Raw genomic sequence first — 22,707 nt, forward strand, 5'->3', positions numbered from 1 at the left:
ATTGATGTGGGTAAGAATCAGTGTAAATTTGTTTCTGCTAAGTGATGTAACAACCACAAAATCCTATGGGGCTACAGGTTTTCGCCTTTGCAACACACTAGGGACTTTGCAGCAGCTGGGAATGAGATATAGCAGTGATGGAGCTCTGTCGTTGCTCCACAACTGGAACTAAAGGAGAATCCTTTAGTAATGATCAGTATAGGATCTATGACACTCAGATGAGCTGTTCTGACTCTACCCAGCAGAGAACGCTGTTTGTGTATCTACCCAATTCCTTACCATGCAAATTGCAGAATGTCAGAATTGCAAATTGCAGAATTAAACAGTTTAATTGTTTAAACATCAGGGACCAGATTCTTTGCTGATGATGAATAGTACAGGCAGCAGAAGCTCATCCTACCTCAGCAAGTTATTCTAGCAAGTGCTGAGTGAAAGCCACATGAACACTGGTTTGCCAACACCAGGGAAAAATTAAGTCATGATGGGTTTGGGATTCCCAGATTGGGAAAAGCAAAGCAGCAATGCTTTCCTAAACTTCTGTCTACAACCCAAACTCCACCCCCTGGGGAGGACACAATGAGCTACTCAACTTCAGAATAGGATTGGCCTCTTTCTCTCTGCACATTTTGATATGGGAAACACTGCTGATAGTGACGTAATCATTAGGCTTCAGAGTTGAGACTGATGGTGTAGTTCACACTTCCAAGGTGTTTCAGGCTGCCTGCAGACTCAGGCAGACAGACACCACAGCATTCTTGCATTGGATTCACTGTTCTTTTCTTAGATTCTGGAACCCCAAGATGCAGCCACCAGGGCTAAGTATTGCTAGGTCACTGCAAGCTGCCCAATCCAGGACTGACATTCTTTCACATGGCAGTGTCAGTGGTATGTAATTTACAGGCAGAGGTGGGGCCTGAAGCTAAAAGTTCATAGATACCATTTCTGCTTCCAAACGATGTTCAAATACAAATCCATTTGTTTCTTGCCATAGAACACTAGAGCTGGAAGGGACTTCGAGAGGTCATCAAATACAGTCCCCTGCCCTCACGGCAGGACCAAGCACCATCTAGATCAACCCTGACAGATGTCTATCCAACCTGCTCTTAAATATCTCCAGAGATGGAGATTCTACAACTCCACTAGGCAATTTATTCCAGTGTTTAACCACCCTGACCATTAGAAAGTTTTTACTAATGTCCAGCCTAAACCTCCCTTGCTGCAATTTAAGCCCATTGCTTCTTGTCCGATCATCGGAGGCCAAGGGAAACAATTTTTCTCCCTCCTCCCTGTGACACCCTTTTAGATACTTGAAAACTGCTATCATGTCCCTTCTCAGTCTCCTCTTTTCCATACTAAGCAAGCCCAATTCCCTCATAGCTCATGTTTTAGACCTTTAATCACTTTTGTTGCTCTTCTCTGGACCTTCTCCAATTTCTCCACATCTTTCTTGAAACTGGAGACAATACTCCAACTGGGGCCTAATCAGTGCCGAGTAGAGTGGAATAATTCCTTCTTGTGTCTTGCTCACAACACTCCTGTTAAGGCATCCCACCCAGAGCTGAGTGGCAGCCACACATCAGCCATCTTACCACAGGTTTTGACTTCCCAACCTAAATCCTCCCCCTACCTCTGCAGCTGGTATGATCCAGCGGTCAAGTGAGACCTGTTACAGAGAGAATAATGAGTCTGCTCTACAGCCTTAGCTGACAGCCAGCTGGCTGTTCGAGCCTGTGGGAGAGGCTCATGCATTGAGCTCCAGAGGTCCTAGGCAGAGCTGGCCCAAGGTATGTGCCAACCGGGCTACCGCCCAGGGTGCCCCATTGTAGGGTGTGCCACGCGGGGCTGCCGGGCCAGGCGGGGGAGGCACCGTGCTGCTCCGCACGCCCCAGGCAGCACCACACATGTGCCGCACACCCGGGGGTGGGGCCACGCATGTGCTGGGCGCCGTGTGCCCGGGGGTGGCGCCATGCTCCTGGGGTGCACCAATGGCTCAGACCGGCCCTGGTACAAGGTTCAATTCCGCCTGTCAGCGTTTCATGTTGACTCCAGAAGAGCCATCTAAATGCAGAGGAAGTCCATGTTCCCAGTCCCATTAGCTCCAAGGAACAAAGCCCCCATGCCTCCTCCTAGCTTTGTTTCCCCAGACGACTATTTCTGCCAATCAAACTGTGGGCAGGTTTCCCACAAGCCCCTCCCCCTCCTGCTGACATACCGCTTCCAAAAGGACGCGCTGCGTGTCCCCAAAGCGAACAGAAACTCAGACACATGAAGGCAGAGAGTTAGGCAGATGTGGCTACTGCCCTTGCAAATAAAGCAATCTCTGGCTTGCAGCACCCTGTCTCCTGCGGTTTGGAAGTCAGACTTGAAACGCCATGCAAACATGAGCCATCTTACCTCCTGTTTTGACTCCCCAACCTAAATCCTCCCCCTACCTCTGCAAATGGTATGATCCAGCAGTCAAGTCAGAAAAGAGAAAAAAAACCCACAGCCCTGACTTCCCTCCTGCCCCTCTGCTTTCAGGAATAGGATGCGAGGTGGCATGGAGGGAACACACTGTACCTACGGGAGAGCTCCATGTAGCTCAAGGGGAAGATACAAACTGCAACTGCTGATGCACTGAGGGAGATTTCCAAACAAGCACACGTGCAGAACACTTTGGACCAGAGGAGAAAACGTGATCAGCCCAAAACCCCAATCCCTGGTGTCCGAACCACACCCCTTCCCTAAACCGCTCCCCAGAACTCAGCTCTGGGCTTGCACTTGAGGTTGCTCCATGAGGAAGAGAGACGCCAGGCAGGATCTTATCACAGCTTTTGCCTTGCTGCCTGCTTCACTGTGTGTGCTTGTTGGGTCATGTCTTAATGCTAGACTACAGGCTGCTCCGACCTGTTCTGCGGAGTGCCTGACACGGCCAAGGAGCGGTGACAATCAGGGACTGAACACACATCACATGGCCTCCCCACCCACCCCTGGCTCAGTCACCCTTGATATTAAAAGGGCATCTTGGCTAGGAAACAATTTAAATCGCTAGCTAATCCACTATCTAGAAAGTCTCGGGGGAGAAGGGGAGGAAAAGAGTCGCCATGTGAGTCACTTTAAAAGCAACAAGTAGTCCTGTGGCACCTGAGAGATGAACCAAAATCTGTAGTAACATGAGCTTGTGGGCAAAGCCCACGTCCTCAGATGAGCTGAAGTGGAAATAACAAGAACTTAAGATTTAGAATAGAAAAACATTGTCTAGAGTTTAGCTGCTTAATAAATTACTTATCTAGGATGTAGACTGCCGATGGCCTTGAACCACCTGCGGCATGTCGGTGTCATGCTTGTCCCACCAATTAGTCAGTCACGATTCAACGTGCCCTGGATGTAAAGCAGAAACGGCAAACTGTGGCTTGCGGGCCACAGCCAGCCCCTCAAACCCTTCGGCCTGGCCCCACCAAGCTCCTGCCAGGGTCAGGACAGCCTTGCCCGGAGGAGCCAGCTCAATTCCTGGGCAGCACGGCAAGCAGGGGTGTCTAGTCCCCAGCCCCTCCTCTTCCCCCCTTCCCCTCCCCCTCAGCACCTGGGCAGCACAGTCTCTGCTCCCAATGCTCTGGGTGGGGCAGTCAGGAGGCAGGGAAGTTTGAATAGGAGGCAGGAGGTTCTGGGGTGCAGTAAGGGTGTGGGGAGCAGGGGAGACTGGATGGGGCTAGGAGTCCCCAGTGGACTCAGGGGGTTGCATAGCAGGTGGGGGCTTGGCCACACCTGGCTGTTTGGGGAGGCACAACCTCTCCCCTGCCCGGCCCTCCATACAATTTCCATATCCAATGTGGCCCTTGGGCCAAAAAGTTTGCCCACCCTGATACAGTAATTACTCATTTAACACGTTTTCGCAATAGCATGATTTTATTTTTAGGGAACGTTTTTCGAATAACACGACAGTCCCCAAACTAACACAAAAACCATCCAGTGGCCAACTACTTCGCGCGGCAGTATACGTTGGTGAAAACAGCGGTAATACGCATGAGCGGATGAATACACGTGGTCACAGCGCTCCTCCGCTCACTCACCTGTGTATCTTTGTGTTTTAACAAACTGCAGCGACTTGTGTTGCTAGTTATCTTGTGTCGCTAGATAGCTAATGCTGACATTGACCACCCAGCACCAACAAAAAATGGACTTTGCCACTGGCACCTGAAACGCAACCCCCACCTTTTCCATTATTTTTAATGGGAAAATTGACCCCACATAGCACGTTTTCGCTTAGCACGAACATTTTCAGAAACACATCTATAGCAGTGTTTCCCAAACTATGGGCCGCGGCCTGGTACCAGGCTGTGGGAAAAAAATTCCGGGCCTCAACATGCCTAGTGGCTGCCGGCAGGGCCGGCCTTAGGCCAATTCAGTCAAATCGGGCCCCGTGCCCCTGAACCCAGAAGTGCCGGCGAGTTACAGAGCCGGGGCCCCTGCTCCACCAATACGTGGAGCTGGGTCTCTCCCCCGGCTCTGCCTAGAATGGGCGTGGGCCCCCTGCACCAGCCCCCCTGTGTGTCCTCCCACCCCACCCCCAGAGCGTCCCCGCCGTGCGTGGCTCCTTCTCACCGCCTGCTGTGCCCATGTGCGGCGTTGCACGTGGGCGGGGAGGATGCCCGGGCGTGACGTGACATCACAGCCCGGGATTTTAAAACTCTTCGGGGGCACATGGCGGGGCCACGCTGGCTCCGGGTTTGGCCTCCGGGGCCTGAGCGCGGCCTCCGGCCCCACAATGTGGAAGGCAGAAGGTAGGGAACGGGCTTGGGCAGCGGCGGGGTGGGGCAGGGAGGAGAGGAGAGGAGGAGAGGCGGCGGCAGGCTTGGGCGGAGGTGGCAGCGGACGGGGAGGGATGGAAGGCACCAAGGGACAGGGTGCAGGAGAGAGAGAGACAAATGCCAGGGGGCCAAGTGCAGACCATGAGGGAAAGGACAGGAGGGAAGGTGTCAGTGGGAGGGGGGACAGGGTGATGCTGGGAGAGGAGAGGAGAGGAGAGGGGAAGGGCATTGGGGGCTGCAGGGGGAGATGCTGGAAGAAGAGTTGAAAGAAGGGGTGGGCAAGAGGAAGTCCAGGATGGAGCAAGTCATGTGTGAGGACACAGAGGGGCAGGAGGGGAATGAGGCAGAGAGTGGTGAGGGGGTGGGTATCAGGGAAAAAGAGGGCAAAGGGGGCAGGGGCAGGTGCCAGGGGATTCTGGGGTGAGGAGGAGGGGAGAGCTGGCCACCGGAAGCAGCATTGGATGGGGGAATCGGGGCAGGCTGGGGAGATTGGGGGGCCGGTGGAAGCAGGGCTTCCAGGGGGCAGGGGGTGAGGTTGGGGGCAGGGAGCTGGCCAGGGAAAATGTGCGGGGGAAGGGGGGAGAAGAAGCGGCTGCCGGAAGGAGGGCTGGACGCGGGCAGCGGGGCTGGCCAAGGGAGATTGGGAGAAGCGGGGGAGAACTGGCTGCCTGGGAGGGGGTTGGAGGAAGTGGGGCTGGCCAGAGGTGCAGCAGGGGGAGCAATGAATCGGCCTGCGGGGAGTGGGACTGACCCGGCCATATGTAGATCTTGGGGTGCTGCCCCCGTTCCCCCTGCAAAGCACAAAGCATGAGTTCGTCCAGCCCGGGGAGTCTATTGACACCCCCCCCCCCCCATACACACACCCCCTCAAGTAGTTGCGAACTGGCTGGCTGGCACACTCATGCAGCCTGAGCACATTTACCAGCCAGGCAGTTCGAAACTACAAACTGATACATCTAGTAATAGTAATAATACAACTTACCTAATGAGAAAATACCAGACATTTATATGTCTGGTATTTTCTCAGTTTGTTTTTTAGGTGTTTATATTTTTGGGCTGCAAAAAGCAGTATTGAAAAAAAAGGGTTCCAACTACAGTAAAAAGTTTGGGAAACCCTGGTCTAACCAGCTTTCTGTCGGTCTTACAGTCCATTTATTCAATCCATATTCCTTAACTTGCTGGCAAGAATATTGTGGGTGACCATATCAAAAGCTTTGCTAAAGCTGGCACAGGGGGGTTTGGGAGGATCAGAAACAACTAATTTGAATATTCATCATTTGATTAATGAATATGCAAATAAACATTACCGGTCTTCCAAAAGTTTGTGAATGGATTTACTGGTCCCCGTGTCAAAAAATTTGGGAACTCCTGATCTATAGTGTTAAATGAGGAATTACTGTATAAAGCACGCCCCATGGCTCTTTAGAGCAGGGGTGACCAACCTGTGGCTCCAGAGCCACCTGCGGCTCTTCAGAAGTTAATATGTGGCTCCTGGAATAGGTACTAAATCCAGGGCTGGAGCTACAGGTACCAACTTCCCACTGGGCCACAGGGAGCTCCCTGTTCAACCCACAGCTCTGCCCTAGTGTTTTCCCCTTCCACCCTTTCCCCCTAGGATCCTGCCACTTCCTACCCACTCCACTAAGCCGGTCACACCCATGCTTCCCCCCTCCACTGTCTCCCACTGAGAGAAAGCTGATCACAGTGGGCAGGAGGAAAAGGAGGAGGCAGCGCTGACCAGTGGGCGGGATGCGCTGGGAGTGGTGGTAGGGAGATGATCAGGGCTGATGACCTAGAACTGTGGCTTTTTGGCAATGTGCATTGGTCAATTCTGGCTCCTCGGGTTTAGGTTGGCCACCCCTGCTTTAGAGCAACACCACAAGGCAAGACTGCTCCTAGTGTTCCCTTGGCTCTTTCACTGGCAGCAGCACTACTGCAGGCCAGAAGCAAGAGTTTTCACTCCGCAGACCATCTAGTCCTGTGCCGCAGCTCGCTGGTCCTCGCTGAACGGGGAGAGTGGTTGTAGTGTAGCTAGACCCTGGCTAGGTAGAGCTAGAAAAAGACCAGGGTCCACAGAGGGGCTGGGGAGAGATGGGCTCCCTTATTGCCAATATTCATTCAGCCTCGGACCCCCCCAAACCTTGGGATCCGAGTGAGCACCAAATGAAGCACAGGTAACCCTTTTTATCTTTGCGAGTATATAAATACACTTATCAGTTACATCACGCATTAAGCCTTAATTCAGCAATGGGAACACCCATACAATGCATCTTCAGAACCACGTGATGAGTATCGTTGTACTCGCCCCTGTTTGCAGCCGTTTAGCCGACGTAAGCAGTTCTCACGTCACAAAACGGCTCAAATCAGCAACTTCCAAGGGGGAAAGGAGATGTGACCCCGAATGTCTACTTCAGAGCCCGTGGGAGCAGGTAAGGCGGGTAGGGAGAGGACATTGTTAACACACAGAGCGTTCGTTAAAAGTTACGTCTTTGGGACAGCTACATGCGTATCGAGCCCAAGCAAGCAACAAAGAAGGATATCTACACATCCACAGGGACAGTGCCTGCCCATGCTGTACCCTCATTACCATGGCAACAGTTACCCAGACCCCTCGTTTAACTCGGACACACCCCAACAGGTAGCTGTAGTTCTCCTTCGGAGCCCATCACAAGGCTGCAGGTCTTATTCCCAGCACATCTCGGGTGCAGCATAAGTGTCCTGAGATAACACAGCACTGCGTGTGCTCAATGCTTCTGCACGCCCTTCTAATTTACAGCTCCCCGCGGTTACCTTGATCTATGTAAATCACTGCCGGCCTCCTAATAAAGCACCTGGACCTACAGGATTCCAGTTACGTAATTCCCCCCCCGAAGGTTTTACTATCACCGTCACGAGGACATTTGGCACAGCCAGTGATAAATTACCAAGAAGCTAGTTTAAAAGGGCAGGTCTGCTCTTCCAAGGAGTTCTGTAAGAAGAGGCCCCATCCTAGTTGAGAGACCAGTTCCCGTGGTGCCTTTTAGTTTTGCTAACCCTGCCAAGCCAATTCAGGTAAGAGACAGTGAGCAGGAGTCTATTTCTTTCTTACATGCCATCAACAGACTTGTTTACTACCCTCTCATCAGTTATGCCCATGCAACCCAAGCAAAGGCAGGATGAAATGCCTCTTGCCTCCTCAGACAGCTCCTTGAGTAGTGTATCTGAGCCATTCCCTATTATCTTTGAAAAGTCATGGAAGTCGAGAGAGATTCCAGAAGACTGGGAAAGGGCTAATCTAATATGCCCTCTATAAAAATGGAAAGAAGGACAACCCGGGGAACTACAGACCCGTCAGCTTAACTTCTGTACCTGGATAGATAGTGGGCAAATATTTAAGCAATGTGCAATCATCGGGAGGATAATAAAGTGACAAGTAACAGCCTAGCTTTCTTTGACAGGGTAACAGGCCTTATGGAAAGTGGGGGAGAGCAGTAACCATGGTGTATCTTGACTTTAGAAAAGCTTTGGATACGATCTCACATGACTCTCTCATTAGCAAACTAGGGAACTGCCACCTAGATGGAGCTACTGTAAGGCATGTGTTAAGCTGTTCCTAGAGAGTAGTTATAAATGCTTCACAGTCATGCTGGAAGGGCATAACAAGTGGGGTCCTGCAGGGATCAATTCTGGATCCAGTTCGGTTCCATATCGTCATCAGTGATTTAGATAATGGCATAGAGAGCACGCTTATAAAGTTTGCAGATGATCAAGCTGGGAGGATCGGGTTAAAATTCAAGTGACCTGGACAAACTGTAGAAATGGGTCTGTGTATGCGGGTTGTACTCGGGGAGGGGCGGCTCCCCCTCGTGGTCAGTGGGCATCCACTCTGACCCACTCCATATTAGGCCACCAGTTGGGGGAATTAGCGGTGGGGGAGGGCCCGTGTGTAGGTCCTCTCACCAGGCAAACCGCAACCCTGAGTCCAGAGCCCGGCTTTAATTCGAGGTGAGTAAATAAACAGTCCAAAGGCCCGGCCTCACTCCGGAGCAGGCCGTAAATAAATCATTCACAGGCCTGGCCTCAGTTCCGGGTGGGCAGCAAATAAGTGATATAATGGCCCGGCCTTGGTTCGTGCCAGGCAGCACAACAAACAGTTCAAGCCCAAGCCCGTGCTCTGGGCATGGCAGCAGTTAAAGACACAGCAATGAAAGACCAGGCCCTTGCTCAGGGCATGGTAACAGGCAAACTAACAGCCGTGTAAAGCCAGGCCCTTTCTCGGGCGTGGCAGCAGGCACACAAACACCAGGCCCTGGTTCAGGGCATGGCAGCAGCGGTTGTCGGCTGCAATTCATGCACAGCCAAGGAGGGGAGTCTGCCACGCGAGAGTGGGGTGACAGGGGCCCGCAGGCCTGCCCACACCGCTGCCTCCCAGCCCAGGGTGCAGCAGAGCAGCCTGCTGCTGGGTCAGCAGGGATCTGCTCCGCCAATGCGACCCGAGCTCTGTCTTGGCTCACAAAGCGTCAGCTTTCCCCGGGCTACTTCCCAACTCCCCTGAGGCTGTACCTGGGTTCCAGCTGGGTCCTCAGGGCTCCAAGGCGTAGGCAGCTCTGGCCGGGTGGAGAGTCCATCTGGGAGTAACAGGCCCGGCAGCCTAGACCAGTGCTTGGCCTCCACGGGGTCTTGCTCCTCCGGTGAGGTCACAGTGGAGGCTTCTGCCTCCTTGGCAGGCCTTTATCTCCCATGCCACTCCTCCTGATTGATGGTCAGGTGCTTCATTAGAGCCAGCTGTGGCCCACCAAGGCTCAGGGAGGGGCGGCCACTCCGACCCAGGACAGTCTGCAATAACTGGGATGCAATTCAATAACAAATGCAAAGTGCTCCACTTAAGGAAGGAACAGTCTGTTTCACACCTACAGAATGGGAAGCGACTGTCTAGGAAGAAGTATTGCAGAGAGGGATCTAGGGGTCATAGTGGATCACAAGCTAAATAGGAGTCAACAGTATCACGCTGCAAAAAAAGCAAACCTCATTCTGGGATGTATTAGCAGGAGTGTTGTGAGCATGACTCCACTCTGCACTGATTAGGCCTCACCTGGGCTGTGTCTAGACTGGCCAGTTTTTCCAGAAAATCAGCCACTTTTCCGGAAAAACTTGCTAGCTGTCTACTCTGGCCGCTTGAGTTTCCGCAAAAGCACTGACGATCTCATGTAAGATTGTCAGTGTTCTTGCGGAAATGCTATGCTGCTCTCGTTTGGGGAAAAGTCCTTTTGCGCAAAACTTTTGTGCAAAAGGGCCAGTGTAGCCAGCTCAGATTTGTTTTCCGCAAAAAAGCCCCGATCGCGAAAATGGGTCCCAACCCACAGGCTGGGAAACCCTGGTCTAGATGGTGCTCGGTCCTGCCATGAGTACAGGGAACTGGACTAAATGACCTCATGAGGTTCCTGCCAGTCCTGTGATGCTCTGAAAGGCAATGGAGTTTTACAGATGTCACTGAGAGCATATGTCTGGCAGCCACGTTTGACTGGCATCACTGAGAGTGCACAGATCACCAATGGCTCGCTGAATCTCTAGTGCACGTGACAATGTGTGAGCAGGAAAGAACCCAGCTTGATTTTCAGATCCCCGGCTGAGCTTGCTGGCTGGGGGGTGGAAATTCCTTCTATTTGCTGAGTGAGCCATTCTGAAGGGAGAGGCGATAACCGTAGCACCTCAGGAGGGCGTATTCACTCAGGCTATGTCTACACACGCAAAAACTCGTGGCGTGTCCACCCCTCAAGCACGTTTTTGCACAAGAAAATTTACAGCGAATCGACAGAACAGAGGGGTTTTTGTGACGTAAGCATTCCTCTTCCTACAAGGAATAACTCCTTTTTGCACAAGAGTTATTGCAAAAAAGTGTGCGTGGAAGGGCAGCAGGGTTTTTTGGGGGCAAAAACAGCCTATCAAAGGACGCACAGGTACCCTGATGGCCATTCTGTTACTGGCAATCAGAGCTTTCTTTCAAGAGAGCGTCCATGCAGTCTGGATGCTCTCTTGTGCAAAAGCACATCGCTTTTGTAGTGTGGCTTTTGTAGCTCTTGTGCAAGAAATTTTTGCAGAAGATCTCATCCGCAAGAAGCTTTTTGCATAAGAAGCCTGCAGTGTAGACGTAGCCTCAGTCTGTTTCCAGAGTAGAACACTCAACTCTAAGACCATAGGGAAGCGCTACTTTGTCCCGAGAGATGCAGTAGTGCCTGCTCGCACCAGTCATAGACTCAGCCTCCATTGCCTTACCCCTGTACAACCACAGAATGGAAAAGATGGTTCCTGCCCCAAAAGCTTAGTGTTTGAATCAATGGAATGGTTTTCAGGAATGAAACCCGTACAGACCAGGTCTGCACTGACCCATCCTCCACGTTTCCCGACTGCGTTTAACACAGTGTCAGTCAGCTTGGAATTTGGTTTGAGGTTTGCACCCGCATGAATAGAGAGAGACAGACACACACACACACAACCAAGGAAATCTTCATCTTTCCTAAAACCATTTCCTTTTTACCACCTGGTTTCACTTAATTCGCTTCCTGGGCGCCTCTCTCCTGTCACAGGGTTATACTGATGGGCTCTGAATCAGCTGTAACCTTTGCAGGGAGCAGAGGTATCCTCACTGACAGCTCAATGAACACATCAGCTTTTACCCAACGGCAGCAGAGCAAAAGCCAGTGGAGGAGGCTGGATGCATTTAGAAAGGAACAGGGGAACGAGCCATGAATATCGAAATGGCATAATGATGTGCAGCCACCCTGCCCCCTTTGCACCAGGGAAGTGGCCAAAAATAAGCCATCCTGTGTCCCAACCCCATTAATCCATTGTCTGTGCACAGGCTTGTGGGATAGAGTAGGACAAGCCATTACTGGCGTCATACAAAGCCATCAAGTGTGTGACTCTGGGTGCCGCCTCCTTCCTTCCCCCTGCTTCCCTTCCTGTTGCTCCGTCCCAGGGTGAGCAGCATTCCCGTCTAGACCATTCAAATGACATCTCTGTAAGCAGCAAAGGGAAAGGAAGAGAGACCCTGTCTACACTGGCACATTTTGTCACCAAACCCTGCCTTTTAAGGTAGCTGGGGGCTTGGGGCCAGGGGTTAGCGATCAGATAATCACAGCTTCATTCACTGGGACATATCTCTCATCTTAATTCTCCCTGTGGCTAGGAACAATGGCAATGCCACTTGCTCCTACTGAAGGAAGACGAGGGCTGATATGTTGATGACAGTGGAAAAGGCCTGGTTATGACTGCAATTTTCATGGGCTCATTGATTTTTAGGCCAAAAGGGACCATCGTGATTCTCAAGTCTGACATCCCGTTAAAGTCAATGAGATTTGGGCCCAGAGGCCCAGGGACCCAAAGGTATTTAGGAGCCTAACTTGTATTGATTTCAACAGGCATTAGGGGCCTTACTCTGTGTGAGGACTCAGGTCCTAGCACCTTTAGGTTCCTTTGAAAATCCCACACTATCCAACCAAGCAGGAGCCACCAAACCAAAGAGGAATGAGAAATCAAAGGGGATTTTTCACTCCCCAGCCTGCCTTTCCTAGAAGAGGAGTTTTAGGCATTTGAGAGGAGAAGAAGGTGACTGTGGCCATGTGAAGAGGTAAAGCAAACTGGGGTGAAAGCTCGGAATAGGCTCTGTGCTGCACTTTCAAACCCCAGCGGCTTTTAGTCTGTCATGCGGCACAGCCCAAGGGACGAGGCGTAGCACTCCTGTGCGAACAGCTGGCCGCCTGTCGGACGTGAGGTGCTGGAAGGATGGGCTGCTTGGCTCACGCTCTGAATTTGGTCTCAGATGTCAGCACTGGCTTAGTCGGAGGCGTGGCTGCCTGCTTAGCACGTTTGAACATCAACCGCTCTTCTCCACATGGTGCTAAGATAAATGCTGGCGGAAAGACCCCTCCTCCCGCGCCCCCTTTCTACATGGGACGGTCCTGGTGACCCTTGTGTTAAGAGCAATTGGGTCAGAGGCCAGAGGGGAGGAATTAAGAACAACTTGGCTTGCTTACGAGCGAGTAATTCAGCTTCAATGGAAGCCGCCGTGAGAGGCATTCAGTGAACAAAACGCCACCAGGCAGAACCAAATATGGGGCCTCTGGAGCTTAGTGCCTGAGGCTCTACAGCCTGAGGTAAAAGTCGCTCGGGAAGTGACCTAAGTGCCACACCACAGGGCAGCACAGCCGGGGTGGCCGGTGACTATAGGCCAACTCGGCCGTCGCCTAGGGTGCCGCCCAGGGGCGGATATAGGGCAGGGTGAGCGGGGCTGCCGCCCCGGGCCCCGCGCTTCAAGAAGCCCCATGCATGCGCCATGGCAAAGGGGGGCCCTGTGAAATTGGGCTGCCCTGGGACCCGCAAAATGGTCATCTGCCCCTGGTGCCGCCTTCAACGGGGCACCTGGGTGCCCGATGATGATGTCACTTCATTGACGGCCGTGCAGGCAGGGGCACCGATCGCGCGTTCCGCCTGGGGCGCCAGCTGCCGCAGCCTGCCTCAGACCACTCCTCAGCATGCCATACCCAATAGGCGTGTGGGTTACATGAAGACTTGGGCCTGAGAAACCTCACTAGCCAAAGAGAGGTGCAAACTTTATTATAAACTGTGTGCAGACACCCACCCCTCGCTGCGGTCAGCAGTGATCCCCTCCCCCTGCTCAAAGAACTCATTCAGCAGGATGTTTTGGGCATCGGAACCAGGCAGCAGAAAGACGGGAGCGTAATTTCCTCCAGCCCATGTATTATACCGTAATGCCATGGAACAGACGTGTATTGGCTGAGTGTGGAAACCCGGTAGCTAGCTCTCAGAAAGTTGTAAATGCACCACGCCCCTGAGCCATCGGAAAGGGGCCCTGGGCCGGTGCTCAGTGATTAACGGCAGACGTGAAATCCCCCCTGGCTACTTTGCCCTGGCTGCAGGGCTGTTCAGGGCAGTCACTTGCTTTGGGGAGTCGGGCAGAACGTCCACTAACAACGCGGGGAAACTGCATGCAGACCACACAGGACAATGGGGCTTGAGGAACCGACCCATAACTGCAGCCACTAGAGAGCTAGCATGTTTCATTGGTCGCCCTCCAGGTTCCTTACGCTGACAAGCTTCTCTGGTAAATGCAGGTGGCAAATAGCTACCACACTTGGGACAAACAGGCCTTTACTCCACACTGCTTTTATCCTCTCGTTTTTCCGAGCGGGGCCGTGTCGTGTATTTTCCAATGGCAGAACCCCCCTCAGTTCCGTGCAAGCTAAAGAGGCCCATGGAACAATCACAAATGTGTGTCCGGTAAAGCACATGAGCAACAGCCCACGTTAACCCGCAGCCAAACCCTCCCCTCCCCCACAAAACCCAAGTGGAATTTTACACCAGCTGGGAGAGGCCATGCATGACTAGATACCGCCTGAACTGAGCTGCCATTCGCATGCAGGCTGCTGCCGGGGGAACTGGCCGAGGGTAAAAGTGTAAATGATTTGGTGTTGGGTCCGGAATCTACCCCTGCTGCGGCTCTGCATTTAAGGTGTATTAGGAACCAGCTGGGCAGACAGCCCCGCTCAGTTCCAGATCATGCCGGGTCCAGGAGCTCAGACCCACCTTCGACAGGGGCTGCTGCCACCCCATGTTGCTGCCACTTTATCAGAGGCAGCAGCACTGGGATATAGGCAGCCGGTCTTCAATGGGAGCTGGTTTTTAAACTGGCTCCCCTTATGGACCAGCTCCCACCTGAAACCCTGAGCTGCTGCCTCTGATACAGCGGCTGCTGCTCCCTGTCCCCAGGGACTATAGAATAGTTGAGTAAGTGATAAAAATTCATGAGGTTAAGTGACTATTTGATTAACTGCTATTTAACACCCTTAGCGCCTACAGCCACCACCAGGAGACTGAAAGCACCAGCCCAGCTCACACCAGGCTGCCTGATTAGGCCAGACCAGGTCACTGGGGACAGAGTTGGTAATGGGCGGGGGGGCCTATATGAAACCTGCTGGTAGTCACCATCCTGTTCCCACTAGCCTGGGCTCCTACAGCAAAGCCAAGCCGCCACAGAGAGCCCGAGGACCATGGATTCTGACCTCCCCTCTCGCCCCGAGGACGGATCACTCCTGGTTCAGGCTGGGGCTCGTCGCTCCTAAAGATTTACAGAAACCCTCATGAACCCAAAGGGCTGAGTGACAGGGAAGGGGCTTCACATCACCAATGCCAGGCGTGCTAGCAGAGCAGATGTCTCCCGCCGGCATCAGCCACCAGCTGTCGAGGCCTCACGCCTGCCTCTGGGAAGAGCAGCTGTGCCCAGTTTCAGAGACAAGCTCTCGCCCTGCCTTGACTGCGCTGCTTTTTTTTGGAATGCAAGAGCTGATCTCTGCTGATCATTATCTGCTGAACAGGAACAACGCGCTCCGTGCACCAAACTCAGAGATCCCTGGGTTGGAGCAGTGAAAGAGGATGCCAAGGGCAGTCAAAGGCCCAAATTTGAGTTTGCTGCCGTAGCCCCTCTGACTTTCAACGCTAATTTGGTGTCCTGTCTCTCTCTTCCCACCCCCCTGACAAGCATTCGGCTCAGTGTTGTCCTTATCCTGGTGGAGAGCAGAGAACTCCATAAAGGGCCAGGCCGCGAAGGGAATGGGGAAACATGGAGCTAGCTGAGTCCTAGTGCTCAAAGCCGAGCTTTGAATAAATAGAGGAAAACAAGCACCTGGAGTTTGTCGGTAAAAAACAATGCTTAGTAGTCCAGGTCCTCCCTGCTACCTTCACTGCTGAAAGGAACACCCTGCCAAGCTGATCTAGAGGCAACAGCTTGTTCTAGGCTGGGCAGGGAAGCGTGTGGCTGTTGGAAGTTGATTATGGCGCTAGGGTCTCTCGGAAAATCCCACATTTTGGGGCCACTGTTCCCTATAAGCTGAATGCTTGGGAAGCCATCCAGGAGAGATTCAGATGCTGCCCAACTGATTAGCAGAGCACCCAGAGCTGGCACCATGTGTTTCCGTGGGTAGTGCACATCTGCACATGCCTTGGTGCACATAAAATTTATTCTGCACACGGATGGAACAAATTAGAGAGAAAACGGTTTGAGACCCAGCTGAAAACAAGTAAGAGACTGCTGGAGCAGGTGTCTCCCACCTCCTTGCATCTCAGCATCATGTCTGCACTTTGCCAGCACTTGCGGTTCAAGATAAAGGCCCTTCCCAAGGGGCATAGGTGGAGTTTACACCTCCCGCTGCAGTGGAGATGGGTGCTGGTTTTAAGCAATCGTTCTCCTGCTTCTAGCTGGCTCAGCTCAATTTTGATCAGTGTTCAGCTTTCTCGGTGCCTCTGAGTAGTAGCAGAGGAGCTTGAAAGGCATTCCTGTGCAGCGTTTCGCAAGGGGCGCCTTGAACAACACTGTAACAAAGCTGTTGTCGTCTGGAAATCACACAGGGCTGCATGCTACTATCGTGGATAGCAGAACTCTGCTCCTCTTGCCTCCAAAAGCCAGGATCTTCCTACTTACAGGAGAATCTCGGATAGCAGTAGAAAGTGTAGGAAACACAGCTGAGCAGTTCTGAATACCATCCTACAGAGGGCAGTGACACCTGCCAGTTTCATTCCAATACTTAGAGGCAGGATCCATATTCAGTATCTGTTGGGATTTTTGATCGCCTGCAGCAGACGGACAAACTTAGTTATCTAGCACTGGGGCTGTACATAGTCCTTTTCTCTGCTCTGAAAGAGCCATCTCCTATTGTGCGGTCCTTGCAACATTTATTATGCCTGTTGGTACTGGCTAGTTGCTTTCTGTGTAGAAATCCTAGCAGCTCAGCTCAGCCCTCCATGCTGTGCCTTTTAAAACTGAATCACTTCCACAGGGTTTATAATCACCATTGAGTTTGCCTCCCCCCTGTACTTGCTTGGACACCTGATGTCAACATATTGTGTTTGATTTATTCCCCGAGATGTTGGTTCCCGAGTCCAAATCAGCTTTTCCTTTGCCCTTAACTGCGAACCTGGGCTCCTTCCCAGATAGCTAAACATTCATGTAAGGAAAAAGGATTTCTTTCCTGCCTACCATTCCTGAGCCAATATCATAGGCCACTTCACTTGCTGGAGGATCAGAGTGTTCTGGTGATCGATCCTCTGGGGTTTAGTAAAGACCCGCTAAATCAAACACAGAGGGTGCCCCAGCCAGCACCAGAACTCTTAGCTGTCACGAGAGTAAGGGAAGTCAACCTCTTACTGGGCTGCCCCAGAAAATCGGCATAAGGTAGATTGACTCCAGCTACACAATTTACATCCTGGAGTTGCACATCTTGCATCAATTTTCTCAGCCAGGGTAGACCTGGCACTAATTACTCTCTCAAACTAACGTTAGGATAGTGCAGGGTTGTCAGCCATACCTACCGCAAGCCTCTTGCTCTTGGCACCCTTTAGGACGAGCTAAGTCGTGGTTAGCTCAATGAACAAACAGACACAAAAGATAGCAGAGGGTGCAAACCAAAGGCGTGCAATACTCAACGCTTTTCCAGACATGGCTACTACTCACTCTTTGCCGTGGATTTTGCCAACACCACAGCAGCGTTTTCAAGAGGCCAGCTGTGTGTTGGTTTTTATGCTCCTCAAGCATTCTTTCAGGGAGCTTCATGAATTTGAGGCTAGTCACTCTGTGTAAAAAAGTCCCATTCAGATGACTGCATTAGCATTGGATACTGTATAACAGAACTAAGGTATTCGTGTCGCATTCCTGTAGACAGATCCGAAAAGCTGAGCATAGACCTTGGCTCTGAGTCAGCTGACTACAGCACTTTCATTCTCTGGAATTGGAACTCATTGGAATGCTCCTCTGTCATCCAACAGAGTCATGCAATGACCATTTCTCTTGTCCGAGGAAGGCTGTACCCCTACCATAGAAAACACGGTATCCGCATGTAGCTTGCAGGCCTGGCCTCCTACAAGACTATTTTTTTGGTAGAGGACAATTTAAAAAAACCGACAAGTGAAGAAGGACGGTCTTGTGATTCAGGCTGGGATCCTGGAGATCTGGGTTTTATGTCTGCGAAGGGGCGAACAGGCCCCGCACTGAAGGGCTGGGAGTAGCCCAGGCCCAGCTGGCTGAAAGAGCCCCCCCCCCCCCTCCATGCTGGGCATGCTTGGTGTGTATCAGCTGGAGTCCCCACTGAGCAGGCAGGAACAAGAGTCCCTGCCTACAGGGCCCTGGGCTAGGACCCGGTGGAGAGGGAGGGCCGGGTCCCCCTACCACCCTTTTCCGCACCCTGAGCAATCATCCCTGCCGAGAGAGGCTTTTCCCGGAGCTAGTCCTCAACCTCCGTATATGCCCTGATAGAGGGGCCTGGTCTTTGTACTGGGACTGCTAGTACCGTATACGCCCTGATAGAGGGGCCTCGACATTGTAGTGGGACTGCTAGTACCGTATATGCCCTGATAGAGGGGCCTCGACTTTGTAGTGGGACTGCTAGCACTGTATACGCCCTGGTAGAGGGGTCTGGACTTTGTAGTGGGACAGCTAATACAGTATATGCCCTGTTGGAGGGGCCGGGACACGGGACCTCAGAGGGGGGACACACCCCATGACAGGGGCATGCCCCCCGACAATATCCAACTGCATCTGAGCTTCACTGTGACCTACGGCATTGAACCACGGAACAGTTGTTTAATGGTGGGGCTCCATTCCTCTGTTTCTGTGCTGTATCTCAACCTCTCTCAGGGTATGTCTACACTTGCACCCTAGTTCGAACTAAGGATGCAAATGTAGGTGACAGAAATTGCTAATGAAACGGGGATTTAAATATCCCACACTTCATTAGCATAATCTCTCCCACGTGCTATTCCGACAGCCAGCTGATTCAAACCAGGAAGTGCGCTCCAGGCCACGTTAGTTCGAATCAAACCCCTTGGTTCGAACTAATGTTACTCCCAAAAAATGAGAAGTAACGTTAGTTCGAACCAAGGGGTTTGATTTGAACTAATGCAGCCCAGAGCGCACTTCCTGGTTCAAATCAGCTGGTGATCGGAATAGCGCGCAGGCGAGATTATGCCAATGAAGTGTGGGATGTTTAAATCCCCATTTCATTAGCATTTTCTGTAGCCTACATTTGCACCCCTAGTTCGAACTAGGGTGCAAGTGTAGACGTACCCTCACAGTATTGTCAGTGCTCATATTAGATGGGCTTCTTAAAGCCTTTAGTTCCGGGATCCATGCCATTAGGTGAGAATCTCTGCTTTCCCTTACAAAAAATAAAGCAAATTTTTAGGAATCTAGAGAAAAGGCTGAAAACATGATTTGGATGCACCTGAGAGATTCAAAACCCAGAAAATCAAGTGAACCCAACATTTATAAGTAAATCCGGTAGGGGAAGGCCTGACTGTTGATTATGAATACTTGGGCTTGCAATAGAAGGGTTTATTTAGGGTGGAAGCTCTTCAGAGGAGGAGCCGTCTCTTATCCTACGTACATTCAATACCTCTCCTAATAGCGATTCTTGTTCTTTTCCCAGTTCGGGTTTGGAGTCACTCCGTCAACAGCAGCCACCGGCGTGGTGCCTTAGTTGGGTGTCTAACGTGAGAGTTCCCCAAAAGGAAAACATTTCCCCTGAATTTAAGGACCCAAGTCTCTTCCCCTCCATTCTTTCTAATGCAGGGTAGGATGGAGATAATGGCTGTGCGGTATGGGCACAGCAGAAATGTCTAGACAGCTCTGTAACACATCCTGGCTGCACACGCTGAGACCGCTTTTAAGGCTTTCGAACTCAAGACCATCCGCAGCAAACGCTCAAGTCCTGACTCAATGGGCGAAGGGAGTAATTTAGTTAGCTCGGTGTGTGCAAACAAACTTTATCCGAATGGGAACATGTCACTAGAGATAATAGCCGGGGGCGGCAGGTTTGCAGAAATTTTGGTGGTTCCCAGAATGACCAGAAACCCATCTCCTCCCCCATCCAAAGTCTCCCCTCCTCCCACCTGCCTAAGGCTCTGGGAGGGAGTTTGTTTATCAGGCTTCCTGCTTCTGATGTACTTAAACTTGCTATTACTTAGAGGTTTTGCTAGTTGTTCTTTAAACTGTTGTTCAGCCTTCCTATTTACTTCATTTACCGGAGTTTATGGGCCTTTCTATTTTCCTCACTCAGAATAACTTCCATTTGTTAAATAATCCCTTTTTCTTCCTCACTGCTTCTTTTACTTGGCTGTTAAGCCACAGTGGCAATTTTGGTTCTCTATTTTTTTTTTTTTTAAATTTGGGCTTTCATTTAAGTTATGGTGTATGCGAAAAGTTTCCATGAAGTTTGCAAGCATTTCACTTTTGACACTAACTTTTAATTTCTGTTTAACTGACCTCTTCATTTTGCGTACTTTGCCTTTCTGAAATTAAATTAAATGCCAGGGTGCTGGGCTGCTATGGTATTTTCATCATCCTCTCCCCTTTACTAGTGCATAGAGAATCTATTAATAGACCCTCCCCCTAAGTGATGTCTGTCTGATCCATATGTTCCTCTGCACTATCAAACAAAAGGAAGTTTTTCTTCACGCAGTGCACAGTCAATCTGTGGAACTCCTTGCCAGAGGATGTTGTGAAGACTAGGACTTAATAGGCTTCAAAAAAGAGCTAGATAAGTTCATGGGGGTTAGGTCCATCAATGGCTATTAGCCAGGGGGTAGAAATGGTGTCCCTAGCCTCTGTTTGTCTGGAAATGGATGACAGGAGAGGGACCAAGAGATGATTACCTGTTGTGTTCACTCGCTCTGGGGCATCTGGCATTGACCACTGTCAGCAGACAGGATACTGGGCTAGATAGACCTTTGGTCTGACCCAGGATGGCCGTTCTGATGCAGCTATTGGCTTTCCCCCAGCCCTAGGTTTAAGAACTGTGCTACAGCCCTTTTGATTTCAAGAGTCAGCAATCTGATTCCATTTTGGTTTAGGTGAAGCCCAGCCTTCTCCAGTTCTCAATAAATCTCAATCTCTCCTCCATAAATTATTGGTCTCGTCCACACATTGAGACCCTGCAGTTCTGCCTGCCCTGTGCACGGAACTGGAAGCATTTCAGAGAATGCTACCCGGAGATCCTGGATTTCAATCTTTTACCTAGCAGCCTAAATTTGGCCACCAGGGCCTCTCTCCTATCCTTCCCTATGTCGTTATCTACATATACTATGACCACTGGCTCCTCCCAAGCACTGCACATAAGCCTATCTAGATGTCTTGAGAGATCTGCAACCTTCGCACCAGACAGGGAAGTCCCTAGGCGGTTCTCCTGGACATCATAAACCCAGCTATCTATAAGTCTCAGTGAGGTGGCCGTGTTAGTCTGTAACTTTAAAAAATGAGTAATCCTGTTGCACCTTAGAGACTAAACAGAACTATATAGGGTATCACCCCCAGGCCAATCAGGACTTGGGGGCAGAGAGAGTGGGCGAAGTCTCTTCCCGCAGGACAGGGGCAGGGTGGGAGGAGACTTCGCATGCTTCCCCCCATGCCCTGATTGGCCAGAGGGAGGGGGAAGTGTACAAAGTCTCCTCCCACCACCCAGGGCACAGGCACGGGCACCTAGAGGAAACCAGCAGCTGTTCAGAACAGCTGGTGGTTCTTTCTGGGCAGGGAGGCAAAGACTTCACATGCTCTCCATCCCCAGACCAATCAGGGTCTGTTGGCAGGTAAGCATGGAAGTGTTCTGGCCCCGCCCCTTCTGCCTGAGGCCCCGCCCCTTCTGGGGCAGCTCGGGGCCACTTCAGAAATTTTTGAAGTGGCCCCTGGTCAAAAATTATTGCCCACCCCTGCCCATCTTTTGGCCACTGTACCTGACAGTGCTGTGGGGATCAAGTAATGATCTTTAGTTCCCTTTAAATGACCAACCTTGTGTCATCTTAGTCACCTACCTCTGTTTATAAACCAGCTCTCTAAAGGCTGGGCAGCTTCCAAATTCATCCGTCACACTCAGGCTGGGTAGCAGTAAATAGTGCTGGCGCTGAGCCTCCCTCCCTGGCCCTGAATATTCATGGTGCTTCAGCCCCTCGGGCCCATATAAAAAGTTGCCTGTGACAATAGCACACATTAGAGCAGATGGATACATGCCAAAGAGCACAGCAACACTGGTTAGTGTTACGTGTATATTGGTGACCCAAAGTACCCCCCTGACTGTATTGAACATAAAATGTTAGAGGGAGCTTCTCTCGGAGTCATAGATTTTAAGGCCAAATGGGACCACGCGCTGGTCTAATCTGACTTCCTGTATCTCTCAGGCCATTAAATGTCACTCGGCTACCCCTGCTCAGAGCCCAGTAACTCGGTTTGACTAAAGCGTATTTTGTGTTGGGCTAAAGCATCGCGTCAGTTCTTTGGAGGAGTAGCTCCCAACATCAGGCGGAAGAGAAGAGCTAGTTTCCAGACTTAGATTGTGTGGAGCTGATCTGCAGATTATTAAACTCAACTGGGAACGTGCCCTTCTTTGCGATTCTAGGGGCTCTTGAGAGGAGCCGACGGGTTGGTGAAGAGGAGGGGAGGGAACAGGTGCTGAAAAAGGGGTTTTCCTTTGTTCTGCCTGGTGGGTTTGTTTGCTTTTAATCTCTGAAATAGCAGGAATGGGCAGCTCTGGTCCTTGCTAGGGGACGTGGTGGCCGTCCCAGAAGCTGCGCATTGCGAGCTCACAAATCTTAAGTGAAGGGGGGAGAGATTCTCTCCTTAACAAGGGCTTCCTTTCTCAACGGGTGTGTCTACACAACAAAGTTATTTCGGAATAATGGCCGTTATTCTGAAATAACGACGCACGCGTCTGCACAGCCATTCCGTTATTTTGAAAAAACAGACGGCTTATTCCGAAATCTGTAAACCTCATTCTACGAGGAATAACGCCTATTCCAAAATATCTATTTCGAAATAAGCTGTATATAGACACTCCACTGCTGCTATTTTGAAATAGCCCCTCCCCTGTGCCATTCTAAGTTATTCCTC

General features: G+C 51.3%; 1 protein-coding gene across 1 annotated transcript in view; it reads left to right on the forward strand.

The window, feature by feature from the left end:
* DUSP14 (dual specificity phosphatase 14) overlaps positions 1-22,707 on the forward strand; it is a 36,963-nt gene that overhangs the window by 7,532 nt on the left and 6,724 nt on the right. The window lies entirely within an intron of this gene.

This window comes from Pelodiscus sinensis, chromosome 21 (assembly GCF_049634645.1).
Source record: "Pelodiscus sinensis isolate JC-2024 chromosome 21, ASM4963464v1, whole genome shotgun sequence".
Lineage (NCBI taxonomy): Eukaryota > Metazoa > Chordata > Testudines > Trionychidae > Pelodiscus > Pelodiscus sinensis.